This window comes from Toxotes jaculatrix, chromosome 10 (genome assembly GCF_017976425.1).
Source record: "Toxotes jaculatrix isolate fToxJac2 chromosome 10, fToxJac2.pri, whole genome shotgun sequence".
Classification (NCBI taxonomy): Eukaryota; Metazoa; Chordata; class Actinopteri; family Toxotidae; genus Toxotes; species Toxotes jaculatrix.
Genome location: NC_054403.1, coordinates 1,623,713 through 1,634,607, shown reverse-complemented (window position 1 = coordinate 1,634,607; position 10,895 = coordinate 1,623,713). Strand labels below are relative to the sequence as shown.

General features: G+C 43.0%; 1 non-coding gene and 2 pseudogenes across 1 annotated transcript; all 3 read right to left on the bottom strand.

Annotated features, from left to right (window-relative positions):
* Window positions 1-9,278: 9,278 nt before the first annotated feature.
* Window positions 9,279-9,393, bottom strand: LOC121189069. The gene has a single exon (XR_005894785.1). It is a non-coding gene; the product is annotated as a U5 spliceosomal RNA (small nuclear RNA).
* Window positions 9,394-9,773: 380 nt separating this feature from the next.
* LOC121189050 lies at window positions 9,774-9,925 on the bottom strand (annotated as a pseudogene).
* A 62-nt stretch (window positions 9,926-9,987) lies between these two features.
* Window positions 9,988-10,106, bottom strand: LOC121189115 (annotated as a pseudogene).
* Window positions 10,107-10,895: the final 789 nt, after the last annotated feature.

Genomic DNA, 10,895 nt, shown 5'->3' with positions numbered 1-10,895 from the left:
TCATTGTGTGCCAATTTGGTATCACTCTGGTGTGTATTGAGTAGAGCTGGTTAAGCAACTACAAGGAGATAGAAAATTAGAACTAAACTGATAAATAGGCCTAACTGAGATAAATTGAGAACTTAAATTGAAATTAATTCAAACAAAATACCCGGGACTAAACCACCAATCTATGAAATATAGATATTAAATTATACCTCAACTCAAATAGGGTACGGTAAAACCTAAACAGATAAATAGGGGTCAGTAATTTTACTTTTATTTTGGTTTTCCATATCTTTGATCCATATTGGAAATTGAGGCATTGTGTTATTTGTGTTGCATGGTTTACAGTGTTATTGTTCTTTTCCTTAATCAGTTATATAAACAAGCCGGCAGTAAATACCTATTAATACTACTAATCTGTGGTCTGTTATTCCCTATTCAATCACTCACCTGAACCTAGAGTCTAAACTAAATTTCAGTAGTCATACATTTACAGTGGCTACATAATTGGCGAGCCAGCCAGGAGTGGTTGCTAGTTAAACAGAATAACAATAAAATCTTCTGATTTGACCCAGTTATCAGACCACATAGATCTAAACTATTCAAAGTCTGACGATATGGAGGTTGTGGAAAGTGAGAATATTAAAGTATCTAACTCAGTCATTGTTAGTGGACTCACTGATACTGAGTCAGATGAGGAATTAACTGATTTTTTGAACAAATATGGGCGTGTAGCCAGAATAGTAAGAGTAGATAACCCCCAGTCTCCATACCACAGAAATGTCATAGTAGAGTATGAGAGTGGGAATGCAGTGGATGCTCTTACACCTGTACTCCCATACAACTATGAAAGCCCCAGTCAAGTCATTTACCAGGTAAAAGCCCTTTCAAGTGAATATGTACCCATTGTGACTGGTAGCGCCACCCAGTGCTTTTTAAGCGAACTGCAGAAGATTGCTAAGCTTAGTGGCAGATCCTTTGAGAAGCTTTTGCAAGAGCAACTGCTTGAATGCAGTAAATCTGTGGCTGCTGAGACAGAGCCCGCAAGTAAACCTCCAAGTGAGCTTTCCATTGCAGTGCCCCAAAGCCCACCAGCACAATTGCCTACTTCCGAGCCCAAAGTAACTTCTTTGAGCAACACACCAAGCTGCGCTAAAGGAGGTGAAATTCCTGAGGGAGCTACAAGTTATGTTAACCCTCCAGAAGTTCAACGAATGGTTGTGGAACACATTGTGAGAAGTGAAGCCCCTGTCTCGCAGATGAATGTCTCATTTAGGCTCAGAAGTTTTTCTGGCAAAACTCCTTGCCCCAGTCATGAGGCTGATTTTGATACTTGGCGCAACAGTGTTGAACTCATTCTTCAAGATACTTCTCTTTCGGAATTGCAGCGTTCACGGAAAATTTTAGACAGCCTTGTATCACCAGCTGTTGATGTGGTAAAGCATCTTGGTCCACAAGCTCTGCCTTCAACTTACCTTGAACTACTTGATTCAGCTTTCGGAACTGTCGAAGATGGTGATGAGCTTTTTGCTAAATTTCTTAACACCATGCAAGATGCAGGAGAGAAGCCATCCCATTACCTATACAGGTTACAGACAGGTCTTGCCAAAGCATTGAAGAGGGGCGGTGTGTCTGCCAGTGATGCTGATAAACATCTGTTGCGACAATTTTGCAGAGGATGCTGGGATAATGTATTAATAGCTGACCTGCAGCTTGAACGTAAAAAGGATGCTCCACCCGCTTTCTCTGAGCTTCTGTTACAACTGCGTGTGGAGGAGGATAAACACTCTGCAAAAGAAAATCGAATGAGGAAGCACCTTGGTTCATCAAAACAAAAGGTTGGTGCTCATTTCTTGACTGCGAGCCCCTTCGCTACTGCCACACCAGTAGATAATGACCTCACTGATGTAAGGAAGCAAATCACTGAACTGCAAAGTCAACTTACCCGGCTTAAGACATCAAAAGCAGAGCCCCATCTGCCTACTCAAGACAGCACTGTGATTGAGTTAAAGAGACAGGTTACTGAGCTTCAGAGCCAGATTACAAGCCTAAGAGCACAGCAACCCTCAAAGACTAAGACAAGTACAACAAAATTGAATACAAAACAGTCTACAAAGACCAAAGGATCTCCTACCACTGTTGAACAAAAGCCAAGCAGCAGACCGAAGCCATGGTACTGTTTTCAGTGTGGTGAAGATGGCCACATTGCATCCTCCTGTCCTAATGATCCAAATCCAGCATTGGTGGCTGCGAAAAGGAAGCAATTAAAGGAAAGACAGGTTCAGTGGGAAAATCAGAATGGCTCGGTTGCTACTCCGCCTTTAAACTAGACCCAGCCCTCATCACGGGACAGATGGGAGCTGAAGCCAGTGATAACAGTCCCACTTCTGATGCTGGGCACAAAGCCAAGAAACCCAAGAAGTCGTTTCCTCATACAAGATTCGCCTCTGCAAAGATACCCAAGGGGTTGATTGGAGCTAAATACACTGCTAGTGTACTCATTGATGGACAACCCTCCACCTGCCTTCTTGATACAGGGTCACAGGTGACAACAGTCTCACAGCTGTTCTATGAGAGCCATCTTTCAGGATTTGACATCCATCCCTTGGATGAGCTGTTAGAGATAGAGGCTGCAAATGGCCAGCCGGTGCCATATTCAGGTTTCATAGAAGTAGACATCACCTTTCCTAAAGATTGTTTTGGTTCTGAGATCACCGTGTCTACCCTTGCATTAGTCATACCAGACATGCAGTCTAATGCACTTTTGATTGGTACCAACACATTGGATCTAGTGTATGAGGCTTATTCCATGACCAACACAGTTTCTCAAGCTCTCCCCTATGGTTATAGGGTCGTTCTGAAGATAATGCAGCAGAGAAACAAACAAAAGGAGAATAGCCGCTTGGGGCTTGTGAGACTAGCAGGGAGAGACCCCGAAGTTGTCCCAGCAGGCCAGAGCTGTGTCTTGGAAGGGTTCGTTCATGTTGACAGCCAGACATCAGAGAAGTGGGTTGTAATTGAACCCCCTTCATCTTCAACCTTGCCAGGAGGCGTGATGGTTAGAAGCTGTTTAATCAGTCTCCCAAACAGTCCCTCCAGAAGGTTGCCAGTTGTACTGCAAAACGAAAGTAAGCATGACCTCATTATTCCAGCAAAGAGTGTCATAGCTGATATCCATGCCGTGCAAGAAGTGATCTCCACTAAACAGACCCAGAAGGACGCAGCGTCAACAACTAAGGTCCCTACGTCACCTGAAAATAAAGGGTTAATCTTCAACTTTGAGGACTCTCCGCTTCCTCCTGAGTGGCGGACGCGAGTAGAGCAGAAGCTGAGCGCTATGCCAGAGGTGTTCGCTCAACATGATTCTGATTTTGGTAGAACAGATAAAGTTAAGCACCAAATCCGATTAAGTGATGAAACCCCCTTTAAACACAGGCCTCGTCCCATACACCCACAAGATCTTGACGCTGTTCGGAGGCATCTGCGAGAGCTGAGTGAGGCAGGAGTAATCCGCGAGTCTGAATCCTGTTTCTCTTCACCCATAGTGGTGGTTAAGAAGAAAAACGGAGACATAAGGCTCTGTGTTGATTATCGAAGGTTAAACCTACAGACAATCAAGGATGCCTATGCTCTGCCAAACCTGGAGGAGACCTTCTCGGCACTCTCGGGTTCAAAGTGGTTTTCGGTTTTGGACCTCAAATCTGGTTATTATCAGATTGAGGTAGATGAGGCTGACAAACACAAAACTGCCTTTGTATGCCCTCTAGGTTTCTGGGAGTTTAATAGAATGCCCCAGGGCGTAACTAATGCTCCCAGTACTTTTCAAAGGTTGATGGAGAAGTGTATGGGTGACATCAACTTGAAAGAAGTCCTTGTGTTTTTAGACGACCTGATTGTGTTCTCAGACACTCTTGAGGAGCATGAAACCCGTCTTCTCCATGTGCTCAATCGTCTTAAAGAATATGGATTGAAGCTATCCTTGGAAAAATGTAAATTTTTCCAAACATCCGTGAGGTACTTAGGACACATTGTGTCTCGAGATGGTGTCGAAACAGACCCCCAGAAAATTGAGGCCCTTAAAACCTGGCCAAGTCCGAGAAATCTCAAAGAGTTGCGTTCATTTTTGGGGTTTGCTGGTTATTACAGAAGGTTCATTCAGGATTACTCTAAAATAGTGAAGCCATTGAATAACCTTACTGTTGGGTACCCACCCCTGAGGAAGGGCAGTAGGTTAAAAGAAGACAGTAGTCAGTACTTTCAACCTAACAAACCCTTTGGTGAGAGGTGGACTGACAACTGTCAGCAAGCCTTTGAGACTATCATCAAGAGACTCACCACGGCCCCTGTGTTGGGTTTTGCCAATCCAAAACTGCCATATGTCTTGCATACAGATGCAAGTACAGTTGGGTTGGGAGCAGCACTCTATCAGGAGCAGGACGGGGTGATGCGTGTCATTGCATTTGCCAGCCGTGGGCTGTCCAAGAGTGAATCTCGGTATCCAGCCCATAAACTTGAGTTTCTGGCGCTTAAGTGGGCTGTGACTGACAAATTCTGTGATTATTTGTATGGAAGCTCATTTACAGTGGTCACAGACAGCAATCCACTTACTTACCTTCTCACCACGGCCAAGTTAGATGCAACTAGCTATCGCTGGCTATCCGCCCTCTCCACCTTCAATTTCCAGCTCCAGTATCGAGCAGGGAGACGCAATCTTGACGCTGATGGTCTCTCACGGCGCCCTCATTCCGCACTTACCAATGATCTTGTCTCTCAGAAGGAGGAGGAGCGAATTCATCAGTTTTTAAAGCATCACTTACCTGAGTCTGATGATGTAGCTCATGTGTCTTGTAACATTGTTAGTGCCGTGTGTGAGAAACATCTTGTCTCCCCATTAGTGGAACCTGATGGAAGCAGGTCCACTGTTCCTCTTGTGACCTCTCTTGCTATGTCAGCTGGGGCTGTCCCAGACAGCTTTGAGCAATGTGATGGGTTCCCGATCATTCCCAGTATATCGCTGGAGGAATTGAAACAGAAACAGAGGGCTGATCCTACAATAGGTGAAATCATTCGCCAGTTGGAAACAGGGGATACCCCCTCTCCAACCGTGAGACGGGAGCTTCCAGAACTTTCCATCCTTCTCCGAGAGATAGGAAAACTGGAGCTCCAAAATGGAATTCTCTATAGGAAGAGACAAATTAGTGAAGAAACTAATTACCAGCTAGTCCTTCCAGAAGAGCTGCGAGAAATGGTTATGAAAAGCCTTCATGATGACATGGGTCATTTCGGTATTGATAGAACCCTTGATCTTACACGAACCAGATTCTTTTGGCCCAAAATGGCTAATGACATTGAGAAGAAGATTAAAAGCTGCAGTCGCTGTGTCTGCCGCAAGGCACTGCCTGAGAAGGCAGCACCCCTTGTAAACATTCAAGCTACCAGACCGCTTGAATTAGTATGTATGGATTTTCTGTCGATAGAACCAGATCGCAACAACACAAAAGATGTCCTGGTAATCACCGATTTCTTTACAAAATATGCTGTAGCGATACCGACTCCAAACCAAAAAGCTAGAACTGTAGCTAAACATTTATGGGAGAACTTTATTGTTCATTATGGTTTCCCGGAGAAATTGCATAGTGATCAAGGGCCAGATTTTGAATCAAAAACAATCAAAGAGCTCTGTGATCTTGCAGGGATCCATAAAGTGCGAACTACACCTTACCACCCGAGGGGAAACCCTGTGGAAAGGTTTAACAGGACTCTTTTGAACATGCTTGGTACACTTGGAACTGATGAAAAACAGCACTGGCGGGATTTTGTGAAACCGTTAGTACATGCTTATAATTGTACGAAGCATGACACAACTGGGTTCACACCCTACGAGCTAATGTTTGGACGGCAACCCCGTTTGCCCATTGATCTTGTCTTTAATGTCCCATTGAACCATGACTGTCACAAATCTCATTCACAATACGTTCAGAACCTGAGGACTCATCTCCAAGAGAGTTATCAACTTGCAACCAAAAATGCAGCCAAAACTGCTGAAAGAAACAAAATCAGGTTTGATAAACATGTCATTGAATCAACCTTGGATGTTGGTGACCGTGTGTTGGTACGAAATGTGCGCTTGAAGGGAAAACATAAGCTGGCGGACAAGTGGGAGGGCACTGTGTATGTTGTTGTTAATCGCAAGGCTGACCTTCCTGTATACACAGTCAAACCAGAAAACCAAGATGGTCCCTTAAGAACCCTGCACAGAGATCTCTTATTACCTTGTGGGTTCATATCTTTTGAAGCTGATCCACCTGCAGTGACAAACAAACCTTCCACACGACCAAGAACACGTCGACATCCAGGTGTTGATCCTCATGAGCAAGAGGCTGAGTTTAACTCTGATGATGAGGTGGACCATCCAACACACTTCTTTCGAGATCCACCCTTGACGACCACCAGATTCAGTCACGAATATGAAATAGTTATGTCTCCAAAGCAGCACTTACCTTCTTCTGTTGAGCCGAACTGTTCAGACATTGAAGCTGTTCTTGACAGTACTCCAGAAGAACCAGCTGAACCCTTACCAGAAAATGACACATTACTGGACAGAAACTACTTACCTGAACTGGAACCGCCACCTGGAAGTGACAAACCTGAAAAGGAAAAACTGTCTGGACTAACTTTGGACAAAGTTGTAGATGAAACAGAACTGGTCACAGCCAATGCTAAAGATACACCAGAACTCCTTGAGGGTGATGATAACCAGAGATGTAGTGACTCTGAACATGTGGAAAATGAAGACACACATCAACCTGAAATGGATGTCAACCAAGTAGAAAATGACGAAAGTGGAAGTGAAATGATGAGTGCTTTGAGAAGATCATCAAGGCAAAGACAACAGCCGAAGAGGTTGACATACCCAGAGTTAGGAAATCCGTTAGTGACTATTGTCCAATCCCTATTTCAAAGCTTAAGCACAGTTATTACAGATTCACTCATGGAACCTGCTCTCACGCCACTACCTGAACCAGAAATAGTTTAGCTTATTTATACCATGCAAAGGGACTTGCATGAAGTCAAGGGGGGAGGGTGTAACCTAGATGAATTTAGCAATACATTCATAGGAGCCTTAAAAAAACAGTTAAAAAAATGTTAATTCATTCATTATTTTTGTGTGAAATGCTCCTTTAGCAAGCACAAACACAAACAGCCAATCAGGTAGCTTTAGCGTCACTTGTTGGAGGAAGGGATAAGTGTTACAGAAAAGAGAAAAAAAAGATTTGACACGAGAGAGGGAAAAGTAGTCGAAAAGCGAGAAAACAAGGAAATTGAAGAAACTATATTTTAAAGGATACATTTTGGTTTGTTTTCTTTTAAGCTTTGGACATATATTTTATGCACCTCCAGTACGGTGTGTGCTTCTCCGACTGACTGACTGCGTTCAGAGGGTTTCCGCTTGTTTTCGACGAAAACATGGTGACAACTGAGCTCGACACGGCAGTCGCTGGTATTTTCGTTGAAGGAGTATTTTGCTGATTTTGTCGGCATCGCCGAACTTGTCAGCTGTCGGACTGGGTTGACCCATTTCACGCCTGTACGTTGCTGGACTCTTTTTATTTTTGGTTGTTTCGAGTTTGAAGGATTTGGCAGTTTTTTTTTTGGAGATCGATCGTGAGTACAACTGGCGTTGTCAACACAAGATGGCGAGCCACCCATAGGAGAAACACTGGAAGAATCGTCTTCGCTGTGGGATTCACCCGCGCACTGTGGATAGAGACAAATCCAGCACCTGAAGATTGCGGTAGGACAGAACTGTGTTGCAGAGACTCGCTGTGAACTTTATTTGGACAGAGAAAAGGACTTAACTAAAGAACTGATATGTCCACCTGTGGGAATTTATGTAATTTCTAACATATTTCTCTGTGAGATCTGATTTGAGTTATGAGTCATTGATATTTTGTGTTTTATTTTATTTGTTCATTGTTTAACTCATTGTGTGCCAATTTGGTATCACTCTGGTGTGTATTGAGTAGAGCTGGTTAAGCAACTACAAGGAGATAGAAAATTAGAACTAAACTGATAAATAGGCCTAACTGAGATAAATTGAGAACTTAAATTGAAATTAATTCAAACAAAATACCCGGGACTAAACCACCAATCTATGAAATATAGATATTAAATTATACCTCAACTCAAATAGGGTACGGTAAAACCTAAACAGATAAATAGGGGTCAGTAATTTTACTTTTATTTTGGTTTTCCATATCTTTGATCCATATTGGAAATTGAGGCATTGTGTTATTTGTGTTGCATGGTTTACAGTGTTATTGTTCTTTTCCTTAATCAGTTATATAAACAAGCCGGCAGTAAATACCTATTAATACTACTAATCTGTGGTCTGTTATTCCCTATTCAATCACTCACCTGAACCTAGAGTCTAAACTAAATTTCAGTAGTCATACATTTACAGTGGCTACAATAATGTCTGGTAGACAAGTAGAGCAACCAAAAGAAGTGATGTGGACTTTCCTGTAGTTTCCTCTTGTCCTTGTAACAGCAGTAGCTCCTCCCTTCCTTGTCAATAATTGTGCAGAAACATCTGAGTGCTTCTTTCTTCCTAAATCATGAGCAAGTCCTGTCCAGTCCAACTGTTTCTGCTCCTGTTTGACTTCTGAACTTGTCTCTGGCTGTGTGTCCACTTACTGCAGCCTGTGACATCAGACTGTAGAATGTTGATACATCAAAGGCATCAAAGGACAAACACACACACACACTCACACATACTGGTACTTATATCTTGGTGAGGACACTCTCTGGCATAATGCATTCCCTCGCCCTAACCTCTCTCTCTCTTAGCATCTCAGACCTATGTCAGTACCTGTGCCTCTGTCAAAGAATACAAAAAAAAAAACACTAGACCTGTACACACATAAAGTCATGTATTCATCTGTGAATGTGTGTTTGATGAGTGCAAAGTGAAAATGCTGCATGAACCTTGTTTTTGTAAAAGCTTCTCTTGTTTCCTTTGCTTCTTACAACTGTATATTTTTCAAGCATCATCTGTCATATTGAAGAAATAGGTTCATTCAGTAGCGTTATTTCTTTTTTTATTGTCATCATGTACACTTTTCCTGTCTCAAAGACGCCAGCATCCCCACCAAATCCTAAAAATAAAGTATACCAACGAAATGACAACATCTAGCACGCATTTCTTCCGCAAAGGAAGAGCAAAGTCGGACAGGGGAGCTCCCACTTATAGCGCTCTGCAAAGACGTTTGACTTTTCACCAACTCAAAAGGCTCAGCCATAAGGCCAAGCCAGCCAAAAATAACTTCAACTCATTGGTGTTCCTCTCCACGGAAGTCTTTAGTAAAAGGCGAAAGACTTGTGCGTTATGAAGAGAAACAAGAGTCAGAACAGGCCTGTCTCAGAGAGCAGCTGAGGACCCTAGTCGTCCCGGCTACCACCGTCGCGGTGCGCCTCCCTTGGCTTGCCGCGTGCTAAATCCCAGCCTCCCCACCACCTCCAGCCTGAAAAATCCAGGCCTGGCTTTTACATGGAGACTACAAAGTCTGGGAAACGATCTGGCGTCTTCAGGGAGTCCGCGACCAATCATCGTAGCTGAGGTGCACTGTGTTGTTGAGCTGGGTTCCCTGGGTGATATCAGTAAATCAACTGACTGGTTGTGCACAATTCACTTGATAAAAACTTAGCCGCATGTTCCTTCAGCCACAGTAAAAGTTTGACTCCTAACTAAACATGTGTGTCAGAACTTGATTTTCTACAAAGCAAGAGAAAGGTGCACCGTTCCCGGCGGCAATGCAATGCCAGGTTGATGCGTGGAGTGAGCGGAGCAAGCTCCCTTTTCAGCTCCCTCTCCTAAAAATGGGTTTAATAAGTTGACATATAACTCTAAATCAACAAAGCCACGTCACAAGATGGAGATGAACCACACTAGTTTAGGGATGATATTTTTTTGTTTATTGTGAATCAAAACTGGAGATAAAAGGCTTATAGCACCTAGTATTCCCAGGTGGTGTCCCATCCAAGTTCTAACCAGGCCCTACTCTACTTATCTTTCGAGATCAGGCGAGATCGGGCGTGCCAAGGGTGGTATGGCCGTGAGCAACACCAACACATAAAAAGTCTCTTTATACATGCTAAAACGCCACTAACAAATCCAATGTTTAATAGAGACAATAATCATCTGGATTTCTCTACAAATCCAAGCACAAGAAGCAATCAAAAATCACCTTATCCACCTGACGAGAATTCTCTGACTATCCATCATCTGATAAAGGCTGTTACTGAGTCTGATCACTTATAGGTCCATTCCTGTCCAACATTGAGTAAGATGTAAGATGTAAGATGGAAATATTTAAAACAGCTACTTTTTGTGTGTGTGCCCAAACACTTTTTGGCTGAACATCGTGTTCTTGTGTCCTTAAATATCACATCAGGTTAACAAACAAATCACCTGAACAAAACATTTCACTAAATGAACTAAACACTAACATGAACTACTAACATGTACTGACTTACTGAAAACCTTGGAGCTGATCTGCACTTTCCTGTGGTTTCCTCTTGTCCTTGTAACAGCAGTAGCTCCTCCCTTCCTTGTCAATAATTGTGCAGAAATATCTGAGTGCTTCTTTCTTCCTAAATCATGAGCAAGTCCTGTCCAGTCCAACTGTTTCTGCTCCTGTTTGACTTCTGAACTTGTCTCTGGCTGTGTGTCCACTTACTGCAGCCTGTGACATCAGACTGTAGAATGTTGATACATCAAAGGCATCAAAGGACAAACACTCTCTCTCTCTCTCACGCACACACACACACACATTGTTGTCTTAATATAGTTATGAGGACACATCATAACTGAAAGCCTAACATTAACCAAAACATAACCCATACTAATG